The sequence below is a fragment of the Tinamus guttatus genome, unplaced genomic scaffold (genome assembly GCF_059628265.1).
Source record: "Tinamus guttatus ecotype Peru unplaced genomic scaffold, ASM5962826v1 Tinamus_guttatus_pri_ptg001096l, whole genome shotgun sequence".
NCBI lineage: Eukaryota > Metazoa > Chordata > Aves > Tinamiformes > Tinamidae > Tinamus > Tinamus guttatus.
This window is the reverse complement of record NW_028289630.1, coordinates 168,117-183,259: the sequence shown is the minus strand read 5'-3', so window position 1 is coordinate 183,259 and position 15,143 is coordinate 168,117. Positions and strand designations below refer to the sequence as shown.

Genomic DNA, 15,143 nt, shown 5'->3' with positions numbered 1-15,143 from the left:
AATCGATCAGAGCACTAAAAATCTAGATATGATCATTTTGCATTATTTTGAAAAACTGAGGGTGTGCATCATTGCACAAAAAGTCTCAATTTGAAAATGAAGTGATGGCAACATGAAACTACTTGTAAAAACAAACAAAAAAAAACCACAAACAAACAAACAAACAAAAAAAACAAAATAGTGGCTTATAACAACAACCTGCAGGCCAGAACTGTCTAAACATAGTTATTGCCTTCTTTGTGATACAGCACTGAAGCACCCTCCTACTCTGCCTTTACAATTGAAAATCAGCAAGTACAAAGCCCAAGCTGCTCCTCCTTGGTTCCCTCCAAGTCCCTTGATCTCACTGCTTCCATCCCTAACGGATCATGATAACACTGCTCTTGCATGATAATTTTAGCATTTCTCCCCAAAGACTCCTTTTTATAGAAGTTCAGCAAAGGGATATAGATCCCAACATTTTTTAAAATTAATGTGTTTTTCTCCTTTGTAAGTTCAAAGGAAAACAGAAATAATCACTCCAAATCTGAGCTCAGAGCAAGTAGCATCTAGCAAGTTTGTGCCTCGTGCTCATTAGTAGGTATGACAGCACACTGGGTCTCAGCAACTCTACTTAAAGTTGTCATCATGAAGGCCAGAGATAAAGACCTTCTCCCTTTCAAAGCAAGGAAATCCTAGTGCAAGTTGCAAGTTTATGTTGCTTTTCTACAGACTACAACTCAAGAAATCCACTCAACATATGTAAGCAGCTGCTGAATAGTGAAAAACACTATTGTTCTGCCCACTATGAGGATAAAATATATCAGCAGAAATTAGCCACTAGCCCACTCCAATGCAGGCATGAAAAGAAGTTCTGGATCATGTCCAAATAATAAGGTTATAGCCCAGACTTTAGACTACCTACCAACTGCATGCCTTCCCCCAGAGCAGCTAGGCATACGTGACTTACAGTTAATCAGCTTCTGTCATTTCTCAAAATTAGGAAAGAGGTTAATTTTCCTCTGTTAAGGTGTCAAAACATTTCATGACACATTAATTGAGCATGTCCATGCAGCTGAGCAATTATATAAAAAGCTGCCTTTCAAGGCAAACTATCTGGGCCCACTTCCAGCTCTTCAACACTGGAGACACAAAAGCCATGATAGCCCTAACGTAGTTAAAGCCTCGGAGTCATTAAAAAGCAAACCCAAATTAACCACATTATACAAAGAGAATTGTGACTAATAAGATGATGATAATTAGGCAAAAGAGTTTACAGGTGTTGATCTAGCACCATGAAGCCAACACTAACTGCTAGATAATCCTGTACACACACTTTCTTCAAAGGATTGCCATTCCTGATTAGGAATGTAATCTGATATTCTTGATGGCCACTATTTTTGGATCATAGATTTTGGATTGCTGTCTTTCTGGAGTATCTGTTCTATATCTTGCAATCCTTGAAACAAACCTTGTACCAGAGCTTGAAACCTTGAAGCTAACAGCTGCTTTCTTACTTTGCTGGGTTACAGACACCTTCCCAGAGCGGCTAACACACAGACTGATTCATCTGGACAGAAGACTCAGCTGGTCAAGGAGTTACACAGGGAATGGTAACACTTTCTGCTATGAATCAGGAAGGAGAAAAAAGGCTTTACCGTGTGGTCCATTAGAGGAGGCAGCACAATCAGCTTCTCCATGGTGTTCATTACCACCCTCCAGAGCTCTTTCAGCACCCGCTTCAACACCGTCTTTTCACACACAGCCGCAAAGAGTGTCAGGCTGCAAGGAAAGAGTAAGAACTCAGTAAGTACCAGAAATGCAATTTGCAAGGAGAAAGGAGATGTGTATGTAATCAGTGCCCATCCAAAACAATTTCTCATAATGATTGCTTTATGGGAAAAATCTTCCCTTTTCATAGGGTAGTCTGTTTTCATCCTTGGAATTCTGGTACTAATGACATTGATCAAAATGTGTTCTTGACATTTCTGACCTGTCATTTCTGTTTATTGACCTGGAGATCGTGGAAAATATCACTGATATCTTAGCTGGGTAGCTGGGAATATCCTAGGTAAGATCAGTTACTATTATCCTGGTTCCTTTTAAGAAGATACTTCCTGATGTATACAGCCTACAAAGTATATAAGAGAAAGTCATAAACAAATATAGAAAAACGGTTTAAAACTTGAAGGGATTATAACGATCTTAGCTGAATTCCTAAATTAATACTTCCCAGGCTGTTATGCAGAAGTTCCTGCAAATGCACAACTTCTGATAGCTGAAGTCCCTTAACAAACCACCTCTAGAACTACATCAACAGAACTACTTGGATTCCTCTGCACTTAGTTGCAATTGCCTTCACCAGCAAGCACCTGCCATACATAAAGCAGCTCTGCATTACCCCATTTATTCCTCCTTTACCATTGTACAGGTTGCCAAAAAGGCCAAGAAACAATAGATCCATCTTTGCAGTCCCACAGTGGAGAGCTGCAAAACAGGAATTTTACTGCCAGTAGTAGTGCATGGCCACTGGCCAACTCTTCCTCATTGTGTAACATCTTCTCCCAAATTTCTCATTTTCCCATAGCTGGTTAGACAGTAAGTGAACAAAGCTGAATAGAGACAGGACTGATGTGATGTGTGTAGGATGCAGGAGTCATTTAAAAAAGACTTTTCTTCCATAGAGGCGTGAAGAAGAGAATCCAGGCTCAGGTTACCATCCTCAAAATGTCTTGCTCTGCAGCTGGATGAAAAGCTCACAGAACCCCAATTTCCCAGGGATACAAAAGAGGATAGCTTTTCAGGATTAGCAAAGGCATGCCTGGAAAATGCTCAAAGTAACGAGACAGGCCCTAGATGTATTGAATGCCTCAAAGAGTCACTTGCTACATGGTGACTTGAAAGATGGAAAGACCAAGTACAGAGAGCTAGCAAGGCAACTATTTCTCAAACTTTCAAATAGTCTTCACTTCTCTCACTGTATTTATCAAATTGCTGGCTGCATCTTTCAAAATAAAGGACTGCTGTATATCATCAAGAAAATTAATTTCTACTATAATTAAAAACTATCGCTTCACAGATCAAGGTTTAGCTGATACTAAGAATTATGTGCAATTAGCAGCAAAATGTCCCTGTACAGTTGAATAATACCACATAGCATTAATGACAACAGTTAATTAAAACAATGGATCTCTAGTTCAATTCCTTCAAGGTGGATGTGAAGAAATATACCTCGCCTAGTGCAAAAGCTTATTTGTTAGTCAGAACAGCACATGGTATGACCAGAACATACAACCCAAACATGAGATCCTGGGATTCTAAGTAGCAAATGCATCTAGTACATAAGTAGGTTTTACAGTATGTTTGCTAACTGGCTACAGGGTGTTACGGGAGAAAACTGAAGCTAGTTAGCTTATTATTTACTGCTTGCCTCATAGTCTTCCTACTACCTGATGAGCATGATGCTTTGCTGATATCTATATTTGCCAAAGGGAAGAAGGGAGAATTGGGATTAAAGCGTGGTATTGAAGGAAAGCTGAAGAAATATATGATCCATGGCTTGAGGAGAGGCAGACTTGTGAAGGCATTAACTCCACCTGAGAATTCAGAGGCTGCACATTTCAAGAACTACCCAAGAACATGGAACTATTTTCCTTCTCCACCCTGTTCCCAATTAGATGCACTGCACATATGAGACATCTGAACACACTCTTACTTTCCATCCAGAAAATCCATCAATGGTCTCAGAACATTATCTGCATCTTGCACCACCATGTTTATAGCGTTAGTAGGAGCATTTCCCATTCCTTTCACTTGACAGAGGATGTCCGACATTTGCTTGACACACTCATTGATACGGGTTTGAAAGCTAGACAGGTAAGAGAGAAGCAAAAATAAGATTATTTATGGCACAGCTCTCACCTCTAGTGCATATGGTAAAACATTCCAAGCCCATAAACTGTACGCTTAGTTATATATTCTTAATCCTGAGATTTTCTACTTATTTCCTTATAGTGTTTGTTATAAAGTGACATGCTATCCAATTGCTTATGCACATCATCCACCAACAGCTCACCACCTGGGAACACAGACACACTCACACTTGAGAAGAGTTCGTTCTTTCAGCTTATAAGGAGAAATCATCCTTTGTTGTTTTCTAGAAATGCAGTTATTTTTTATTTCAAAGACTTGCATATACTTGCCTTCTGCACAAAGTGTTATATCATAAAGATCAGGATATAATATGGAACAACAGCATGGCTATGACCTATCATAGGCCAGGCCTTTAAAATCATAGAGATGGCCTGAAGGCCGATACAGACTGAAACTGGTCCACTGTGATCCATTCTATACAGAAATATCAGTATTGGATGTGGGGTTTAGCTATATAATGAGCAGCACTCCTGTAACGACGTGACTTGCAAGCCATTAAAGTGCAGTTATCTTTCCATCTCTTACTGCTAAGAAGAGATTTAAAATGAAATAGTGCAGTGGTTACATATGATGGATATCACAGCAGGGCAGTCAACCTAATGATTCAGCGAATAAAGGGAAATGCTTTGACATTTAAAAGAACAATTACTAGTAATAGACATTACAAATGACATTTAGTGATCCACTAAAGCAGGGGTGCTCAAACTACGGCCCGCGGGCCGGATACAGCCCCCGAGGGTCCTCAATCCGGCCCGCCGGTATTTACAGAACCCCCCCGCCTCCCCCCGCCGGGGGTTGGGGGGGGAAACCAAGCAGCCGCAGATGACTTCCTGCCACTGAATCCGCGCGCCGCCTCCGCAGACCCCAAGCACCCGCCGGGACTGGGCTGAAACCAGCGCCTCGTCCTCGACCTGCCCTCCCCAGCGGGCACCTCTCGGCTACAAACCGCGCCGCCGCCGCCCCGTCCTCCTCCTCCTCCTCCTCCGCGATGCGCGGCAGGCGAGAGGCGCGGGCATCTCCTCTGCCGGGCAAGCTCAGTCGGCAGCCTCTGCACTGCGAACTCCAGACAACTCGGGCGAATCGCCAGAGCCCCGGCGCGGCAAAGTTCCTTCAGTCCCTTCTGGCCGCCCTTTCCGGACTGCGCGGCCGGGCTGAGGAGGGGGCGGCGGCATCAGCGAGGTGGGCGGCTCCCCCGTCTCTCCCTCCCTCCCTCCCTCCCTCCCTCCAGCTCCCAGGCAGGACAAGCAAGCCAGCACCAGTGGGAAGCGCGCGCACCATCACGTCAAAAAAAAGAAACATTGACTCCGAGTGCAGGGTATTCCAAGAAAAGTGGACTTCTGATTATTTTTTCACGGAGTACAAAGAAAGAGCCGTTTGTCTGATATGCCAGAATTCAGTGTCTGTGTTCAAGGAATACAGTTTGCGTCGACACTACGAAACTCAACATAAAGATAAATATGATGCTTTGGTCGGACAAGTGAGAAAAGATAAAATATTAAGACTGAAACATGGATTGACAACTCAGCAAAATACTTCTGTGAAGCAAAAGCTCAATATATCATCAGCTCAATATATCATCACTTCAAGCAAGCTATCAAGTTGCCAAGCTCATAGTGCGCACTTGCAGAGCATTCCTAGAGGGAGAATTTGTTAAAGAATGCCTTCTTTCTGTTGCCAGAGATGTGTCCAGAGAAGGCGGATTTATTTAGTACAGTGAGTTTTTTGGGACCTACAATTACATGAAGGATTGAAGAAATGGGGGAAAATTTGAATCTGCAGTTGCAAAACTCAAAAAAACTTTGCTATTTCTCATTGGCACTCGACGAAAGCAATGATGTTCGTGATTCTGCACAACTTCTAATTTTCATTCGTGGGACAAATGATTCTTTCGAAGTCACAGAGGAGCTTGCTGCACTGAAAAGCATCAAAGGAACAACTACAGGAGAGGATATCTATGAGAAAGTTTGCCAAACTATGAATGGTTTGGAGCTGGACTGGGGTAAACTATTCAGTGTGACAACTGATGGTGCTCCTAGCATGGTGGGGTCCATGAAAGGAGTGGTTGCACGCATTAACAAAGAGATGGACAAACGCAACCATTCACATCCAATAGCCATGCACTGCATCATCCACCAACAAGCACTGTGTTGTAAATCACTGAAGCTGGACTCTGTCATGAAAATTGTAGTTTCTTCTGTTAACTTCATTAGAGCTCATGCACTCAACCACAGACAGTTTCAGGAATTTCTGTCTGAGCTAAATGTTGCCTATGAAGATATTCTGTACCACACAGAAGTCCGTTGGCTGAGTCGAGGGAGAGTTTTGAAACGATTTTATGACTTACTTCCACAGGTTTATGATTTTATGCTTTCTAAAAACAAAGAAGTACCAGAGCTCAAAGATGCAGAATGGAAATGGCACCTTGCGTTTCTGACAGATGTAACAGAGCTACTCAACAATTTCAATGTCCAACTTCAAGGAAAGGGGAAGCTCATCTGTGATATGTATTCACATATGAAAGCATTTCAAGTCAAATTAGACCTGCTCATTAATCAAGTAAAGGAGGAAAACTTCTGCCATCTCCCCACAACTCAAAACCTGCCTGCAGAAAAACCAGCAGTTGCATTCCCAAACAAAACATGTATGGATGTACTAGAAATGTTGCAAAAGGAGTTTCAAATTAGATTTAAAGAGCTTCCTCTCCATGAACAGGACATACAGCTTTTCCGGAACCCATTTTCTGTTGACATTGAAACTGTTGATCCGATTTACCAAATGGAATTGGCCGAACTACAGACTTGTGACTCGCTGAAAGATGCATTCAAATCAAGCAGCCTTACTAATTTCTATGCATCTCTCCCCTCAGAGACATATCATAATCTCAGGAACCATGCACTCAAAATTGCAACCATCTTTGGCAGCACCTATGTCTGTGAGCAGACTTTTTCCCCAAATGAAACATCTGAAATCTCCAACCAGATCCAGACTAACTGATGAACACTTGCATCACTTGCTACGACTATGGACAAATGTCATATGCTACGACTATATGACAAATATGGAACCTAACATTGACCATCTCATTAGCCAAAAGCAGGCCCATAGTTCGCATTGAAATATTATTTGTTTTTGTTGATTACAGTTGTTCTTCATTTTAAATATTGCATTCTTTTTCCTGTTTTTTGTGCGCTACTACAAATAAAATATGTGCAGTGTGCATAGGAATTCGTTCATTTTTTCCAAACTATAGTCCGGCCCCCGACAGTGTCTGAGGGACAGTGAACCAGCCCCCTGTTTAAAAAGTTTGAGGACCCCTGCTCCACAGTGTAACACAAAGGGAACCTCAGCCCCAGATGAGGAGGCTCCGCTGTACCCAGCCAGGAGCTCCTGGTGCCCAGGACCCCTTTGCCTGCCTTTGCAGCGCTGGGATCCGCTTTCCGATGGAGGCTGCTTCCCAGGTTTGGGAGCAGGAGGCTGAGGTGCCTGCCTTCCCCCCTGGCGGTGACCTGGTTTTCTTGCGCACCTGGCTGCGCAGCGCCCACGAGACTGAGCCAGGAAGCCCCAGTGTAGGCAGCTGGCAGGGATTTTTGCGCTGTTTAATTCCAAATCCTTCCAAGACCCCAGCGAGGGATTGAGCACGCTCGCTGCAATGAAGGGCAGGCACATGGGGCCAAGCCCGGTGCTGGGAGCCGGAACTGCCCTGCAAGAAGCGCTTGCTCTGAGAGATGTCCTGCTGTTCCCCACAAGCGGGAGAAGCCAGCACAGAAATAACCAGATGTGGGCAAAGCAGCCACCCAGCTCCCATCCTGGCTGCAGAGCAGGACACAGAAGTGGGGAGCACTGCGTGAACAGCAGTGATTCAGGACAGGAGAGTTGATCCGGGGGCTCCAGATGAACAGGAGCACTGAGACATCTGCGCTGCGCATGCGGTCCCTTGCTGCACAAGTGGGCATGGTGAGCGGTCACATGTGGGTGGGTGCTCAATGGGGATTTTCTGGACGCAGAAAGGTGCAGCAGTTTTCCAGATGTATTGCCTGGAAAGCAGGGGCCTGCCTTGTAGGAAAGGGCAGGGGTGCCTGGCTCCCAACCCTCCTCCTCGCTGCAGCTTTGCCACCAGCACATGCTGGTTTGGAGTGGCAGCTCTAGGAGGCTTCGGGTGCTGCAGCACATGAGTTGCTGCTGCTTCATCAAGTGCTGAGTGTGCTTGGATTGTGCCAGAAAACAAAAACAAATATTTGATCCGAGGCAGTCAAATTTCAGGTTATGAGGATGGAAAGAGGGAGCAAACAGGTGCAGGATGAGATTCAGTAAATCTAAAGGAAAAACTGGCTGGTACAAGCCTCTCTAATCAGGTCTAACACACCAGCAGCATTCCCACATGTCCTTGTTAAAGATGAGCAAACTGATGATGGGAAAGGGAATGCATTGAGACAGACCCGGGAAGGGAACTGCAGCCCCTGCAGTGCAGATGCACCTAGTAGCCTTTCCATGGGTGCAGGGAAATCCCAGGTGCCTGCCAGGAACCATCCTGATGATGCCACTGCATCACCCCATGCCAGGAGCTCCGTAGAAGAACAAAAATCCACCTGCAGAGGATGGATGGAGAGTGGGAGGGACAGAGGGAGTGAGGGAAGAAAGAGGAGCCTACTATGCCTCCTCATGGCGGTCTTACTGAAAATATTTGCTCAGAAAAGCTCTGAAAGGAGGTCTTGGTAGCCAGCGCCATGTACCTGGTGCTGGCTTCCCCCTGAGGCCACCCCAGCCCAGGTTCTGCAGGACTGGGGCACATTGGCAGCACCCAGTAGGTGCTGGCTCCCCAGTTCCCCTTGCAGAGGGGAGATGTGGGGCAGTGGAGTCACCACGGCCAAGGTGCAACACACGGGTGCCTGCGGGCTCATCCTCCAGGACGTGATGCAGACACAGCCCTTGGGCTGCTGCCCAGCTGCCTCCTCCCTGTGCAGAGGAGCACACCAGCTCCAGGGCATCACAGGCAATTCTCTGGGTCAGGCAGGTCCCCGCTCACTTGGTGCATGTTTGCAGAGAGTGTGGGCCACGGACCTCCACAGGGGCTTGCAGGGGACATGCTCCGTGGCAGTCCCCATTGCCAGCACTGTTTTATGACACCCAGGCTGGTGTGGCTGGCTTCAGAGGTCTCCCTGGTGCACGCAGGCAGGAGGAGGAGGAGGAGGACTGCATTGCCTTGCTGTGCTGCCAGATTTATTTTTCCCTGGAAGAAAATACCGAGGCTGTATCCCAGGCATGGAAGGGACCCCATCTCTGCATGGATTTACCCCATGATTGGTCACCCTGGAGCACTGCTCACCGTGACAGGCAGTGGTGGTGGGAAGGGACACCTAGAAGCCCAAAGCCTGATTCCTATCTCTGGTTTTATAGCCATTTTGGTCAAACAGGTACATCGAGCATGTTGCTCAAAGCAGGTTCCTGCAGGTCCTGCAGAGTCAGCGCATGTCCCTCCAGCGCGGGACCGCCCCACATGCCACCAGGGCCAGGGACCTCCGCAGGCACCCACATGGCCATGCTGGGCACCGCGGGGCCCCGAGGTGGCTCCTGTCCTGGGAAAGCCCTAGTGATGGCATCATATCAGCTGGGGAAGGGGAAACCAAGGCAGGGTTTGGCCTCTGGCTCCCCACCCTGTGAGATGCTGCAGGGGATGAGAGGCAAGAAGAACCCCAGTGTGAGGAGGCTGTGCCGGGAGGTGACGGGGGGTCCCTCAGCCACTTGCAGCAGGCCCCAAGGTTGTGCTGTGATGTGCAGAGGCTGCAGGAGAGATTAAGGGGCAAGCCCTTTCGTGGCTGCCCCAGGAGCAGACGCCTGTGTGCGCTGCAAAGAGAGGGGGAGCGACACCCAATGCCTCCCCCTTGGGCTTTCTCCTCCTCCTCACCTGGCTGGGATGAGGGCCTGAGTCACTGCTCTGCGTCCAGGGCCTGGCCCAGCCTTGCTGCCCAGTGCGGCTTGCAAGGGGCCTCCGATCAGCTGGTTCCTACCAGCTCCTCCAAGGACTGTAAAATTCCCCGCAGTCTCTCCCTGGCTGAGCTCCAGGTCTCAGAGCTCCTTTCTTCACCCTCTCCTTGCTTTGGCTTGCCCATATGGACCTGGGCTGGGTGTGCGCAGCACGGTCCAGCCTGCCATGCGGGAGGAGGGCGAGTGATGCAAGGGAGCCTGTGGAAGCACACCGTACCCCATGAGGAGACATATGTACTCTGCCCAGCCTAGGGTCACCTGCAGACGGCAGCAAACGCCTGTGGCCTTAACGCTTTTTCCCTGGCTGAATATTCCTGACTATTCATATTTTAAGGCCACATGTGGCCATGTTCACGGAGCTGAGGTCGGCTCTGTCTGTGGGGCTGGGAGGAGACAGTGTCCGTGGGGGTGGGGGGGGCGTGTCTGTGGGGCAGGGATATCCATGGGGGCTGGAGGGGGGTCTATGGCGGGGGGGTGGGGGTCCTCTGTCTGTGGGGCTGGACGATGAGGAGAGCCGTGAGGGGGGGGGGGGGGGCAGCTGCGCCCCCCCCCCAATCCCAAAACCGGTCGCTGCGGCTGGCCTCGCCCCTTTCGTCGTCGACCAATGGGGAGCCGCCGTACGTGAGCCCGCCTCCTTCAGCTGCTGTCATCACAGACCCGCACGTGGAAGGTGCGTGTCGGAGATGGGCCTCCTGCACTGCGCGTCACCACCCTGCCCATTGGCCGCCCCGCCCCGCGGTTCGCCGCGTCCCGCCCCTCGCGCCAATCAGCGTGGAGGGGGCGGGGGGCGTGGCCGCACGGGCACCCGGAAGGAGCGGCGGCGCAGTAGGAGGCGGTGCAGGTGAGTGTCGTGACCACGGGGCGGCGCTGAAGGGGTTAATGTGCCCCATGCTTCATCTCGTTTTAGAAGGTTCGGGGCTGCTGGCGGGGGTAATGTGAGGGAGGAGTTGGTTTCTGTGCCTGGGGATTGGGCTATGACGGAGGATTGTGAGTGGGGGGATGTGGCGGGCAGCGCCTCTGCCGGGGGCGGGTGGGGTGTTGGGGGGGCTCTGTAGCAGGGGGCGCCCGGGCAGCGCGGCGCCTGCAGGGCACTGCGGTGGACGCAGGGGCTGCGGGTGGGGATGCAGTGTGGGGAGCCGCGGCTGGGTCGGGACGAGCTCTGCTTGGAGCTGCCCCCCAGCTCCTCCCGCTGCCGCCCCGGCCTGGTGGCCGCGCTGCCCCCTGCGCCGGATGCGAGCGGGGCGGGGCTCAGGTGCTGCCCCCAGGCGTCGTCCACCAAGGGCACGTTGTGTCTGCGGCGCCGCGGCTAGGATGGGGCCTCTTCCTCCTTCTCTCCCTCCTCCAGGGAGCAGCTCGGCCCCAGGTGGGCATCGCTCTTGTACCCCGTGCCTTGGGGGGAGCCTTCCGGCCTTGCCGTGGAGTGGGACGTACGGCCCATCCTGCACCTGCTACGGGATAAATCCCGTGCTGGGTGCAGGTGCTGGAGCGGGTGCCTGGCCCCCGTGGTGAGGGGCTGCCGTCCTCTGGTGACAGGAGCTGCTGGCAGAAGGGCCCTCTGGGAGGGCAGGTGCTTGCATAAGGGGAACAATGGGGCACCTGGCACCTCTGAGGCTGCTTGGGCTGAGCAGGTGTCACAGAGTGGTGCTTGGAGTCTGCTGGGAATGTTATTTTTGGAAGGCAAAACTAGGGCTGCTGCTCACTAGGAAAGTGTGGATGTGGGGGTCTCGGACACCATGGACACGGTCAATGTGGTCAAGCAGTGCCAGTTTATTCAGGGTTCCAAGCGCGCTTATATGCAAGGCTTCCTGGAACACGTGAGCGCTTCTTTACAATGATTGGTTAAGACCCCGCGTCCATGCGTCTGACTATACAGTGTGATAGGCTAACTAGCAGTGTCCACGCGTCCTTACATTTAACGACTGTCCCCCTCTACTTGTTTGTCTCAGCTCTTTTACTCCTTATCTGACTCTCAGCTGAATTACTTATCCCTTAGTCAGCAGTCCTTCTGCCCTTTCACCTAGATCTGGCTTGCTCACAACATGACCACTGGCTTTCAGAAATCCCACAGGAAAGACATGGGTGATGTCTCCATGCTGGGAGCTGGCAGTGGGGTGTGCTTGCTCCTCAACTCTGGGGGACATTAACCCCTGTGGTGATGTGTGTGTGGGGTAGGGCATGTTTTTTTAAAAAAATATTTTCTTTTAGAGGAGCATAGAGTTTCCTGATGCTGTGGAAGGTGCGCAGTGTGCACTTTGGGAATGCCATGCTGCTTTTTAGGATGCTTTAAAAGTAACTTCTGTTCAGTGCCTTTGTGAAAAATATCACCCGAGCCAAGACCTGCTGATGGATGTGTCCTCAGCTGCCAAAGCTGTTTTCAGTAGCCTCAGCAAAGAGAGGCAGCTGGGGCCTTGCGGTTAGTGTGTCAGGGCCAAATCCTGATGTGAAGAAGAGAGGTGGAGCAAACACGGTAATATCTAAGGCAAAGAGGTTGTGGCAGGTGAAATTGGGGAGGAAATTCCAACTCTGACAGCACCAGGGTTGCTTCTGCTTGAGCGCTGCTTTGGGACCAGGGCAGCTAAGCTGTCCTTGTTGCCTTCTCATTTTTTTTTTCCAGCTCTGAGAAGAGCAGTGATGTGAGGAGGGCGCGAGGGCCCTGCCGGGGACTACACGTCCCAGCATGCAGCTCCCGCACAGCTGAGCAGCCAGTTTGGGCAATGCTGCTGCACGCCGGGGAGGAGGGCAGGAGGGTAAGGCAACTGCAGGAGCTGCGTGGGAAGAGGGTTAAACTTTGTCTGTGGGGACAGTGTCTCGATGCCATAAAGCTTGCCTTGGCGGTGGGGGAAGGTGGGTTTTGGGGACATCGTGTTGTCACCAGGGCAGCTTTTGCAGAGGAGACTGAGCACCTGCTTTTGCTTTCTCTGCAGCAGCTCCTCTTGTGACCTGCTGGCAGTTTCCTGGTGGCTCTGCCAGGCTCTGAGCACGTCCCTTCCTGTGGGCGCCATGGTGGCCAGGATGTGCGGGGCTGGCACAGCCCTGTGGTTGCCCTCCTTGCCAGGAGGCTGCACGTGGGGCTGCAGCTGTGCTTTGGCCCCACTGCTGACGCGCCTCGTTTCCATACCCGCTGCTGCAAGGGAAGCAGGCACCAATATCTGGACCCCGCTTGCTCTCCTCAGCTCCCTGGGCAGGGAGCACAGATGGGCTTCAGGGGATAAGGGATGATTTTAATTTCACTGTTAGGGTTGTTGCTTCATTCCTAGTAGCCTCCTTAGTAGGCAGATTCAAGTGTGCAGGTCCTATATACTCCTGATATGGTGATGAGCTTTCCCAGACTGTGTTTTCTTGGCAATTTCAGGTCTTGTTCCTTCTGGGCAGGCAGAGCAGGAGGGAGGAAGTTCCCTTCCTGAGCTCTCTTGCCCTTCTAGGACAGGGAAGAGCATCTGCCCCGCTCACCTTCCTCCTCTTTGTCTTGTACCAGCCTTCACTCCTGGCACATCCCTGCCCTCTGTTTCTCAGACCAGGCACAAACACCCAGACCTCTTCTCGGGGTTGTCATCCTGCCTCTGTGTCTCAGAGGATGGTTCAAGGGGTTGGTTATTAGTCAGACTCTTGAAAGTTGGTATTTGGGAGATCCCATAATTTACTTTGTGCCTAGAGAACCAGGAGTGTCTCTGGATCTGAAATAAGAAGACACACTTTTTGTAGTCTTTAAGTATGGGGTGACAGATGTGGAAGGGAAAATAAGGAGCCATATTGGTTAGAAAAATGATGCCCTCAGCATCTTTTCAGCATAGCTTTTGTGAAATTTATCAAAGACATCACAGCTGGAGGAATTAATGAGTCAAGTTTGATGCAGGACAGGTGTGGAGGGCAACAAGAGAGAAATCCCAAAGGGAGTCATTTGTACATTAGCAGATGGCTTGTGGGGGATGCCCTCCTTGGGTTTTGGCAGTGTGGTTCTGCTGTGGGAGGATTTTGCCTGATTTTTTTCCACCTCACATCACATCAGAGGGACCCCCCTTTCTCTGCTGAGCTGTGTGGGCTTGGTTGTTTGTAATCCTTTCTGTCTGCAACACCTGGCACTTCTGCTTCCTGAAGCCTTGTTATTTGACTGAGTCTTAAAATTTCTTTTTTGGTTTTGTCTGTGACCATGTACAAGTGAAGCAGGTGGCAGTAACCTCTGATAATTCATTTTGATCTCAAAGTTTGGAGTTTGTTTTAAAACTATTGTTTTGAGCTGGGAAACTTCCTTGCCTTCCTTGTTTTCCCTTTTATCCTCTTTTAGTCCCATTTGCTTTGTCTTGTGAGTGCTTAGCTGCCAGTGAATATATTTCCCTGTGATTCTGCCAGTGTTCTCAGCTGGCTGTGAATCCTGAATGAACAGCAGCTGAACTCGTTGCTCTGTGTTTCAGGGAGCTTTTGCAGGGCTGGTTAGTGGTTTGCAGTCATACTCGCCCCTGTTGTATCCTTAACACCTACCCCTTTGCTCCCCAGCCAAGCAGTGTGATGGCAGAACAATATCTGGGTGGGAAGCCTCTAAAGAAGCCCTGTGTGCCATAGAAAGTAAGGGTAGTGATTCAGCCCAAAGTGCTTTTCAGTAACGAATCCTTATCCCAGGCCAAGGCTGATGTCAACCCTGTGATTCTTGTTATTGGAAATTAGCAAAGATTCAAAGCCTTTAATGCAAGAGCTGAAGTGATAATCCTCATCTCCTGGCCTCGCTCCTTTTGGGGTAAGTGCTTCCTTCCCAGGGCGTGTTTTCAGCTGGGCCCTGCTAGATGGATCGCAGGCCCTTCCTGGGCTAGGGCACATGTGGGTGGCAGGACCTCAGTGGTGTCCAAAGTAATTCTTGTCACTGGGCTGCTGCGGCTTAGAGCTTTCAGAGAGCCCTGCCTGAAAGGTAGCATGGCAGAGCAGAGAACTGATGGAGTTTCTTTAATACACAGGCACACACTGCATGCGGCTTGTGCACGGGGTGCCTTTCCACAAGGCCAGTGCTTTCTGGGGCCTGCACATGGTTTTTGGGAGGTTGTTATCGTCCTGGTTTTCTAAGGCCTGCTGGGCACCAGGGCCTAGCACAGTGTGATCTCCAGTAGGCTGTAATTACAGCTCTGGGGAGGAGTTTCAAATGTCTTTGTAGCAGTTCTGGCAGCCTCGCAGAGGTTTCTATTAAGTAGTTGTCGTTTTCCTGCTTCGCCATAGTGTCTCCTGGGCTATGGTGTTCAATTTGGCTCTGTCTGTGGAGGATGTTG

At 49.8% G+C, this 15,143-nt stretch overlaps 1 long non-coding RNA gene across 1 annotated transcript; it reads right to left on the bottom strand.

Moving 5' to 3' along the window:
- Positions 1–1,715: 1,715 nt before the first annotated feature.
- Positions 1,716–3,843, bottom strand: LOC148590772 (uncharacterized). Its single transcript, XR_015914255.1, has 2 exons — positions 3,695–3,843; positions 1,716–1,761 (listed from the first exon to the last, which is right to left on the bottom strand). It is a non-coding gene; the product is annotated as an uncharacterized LOC148590772 (long non-coding RNA).
- Positions 3,844–15,143: the final 11,300 nt, after the last annotated feature.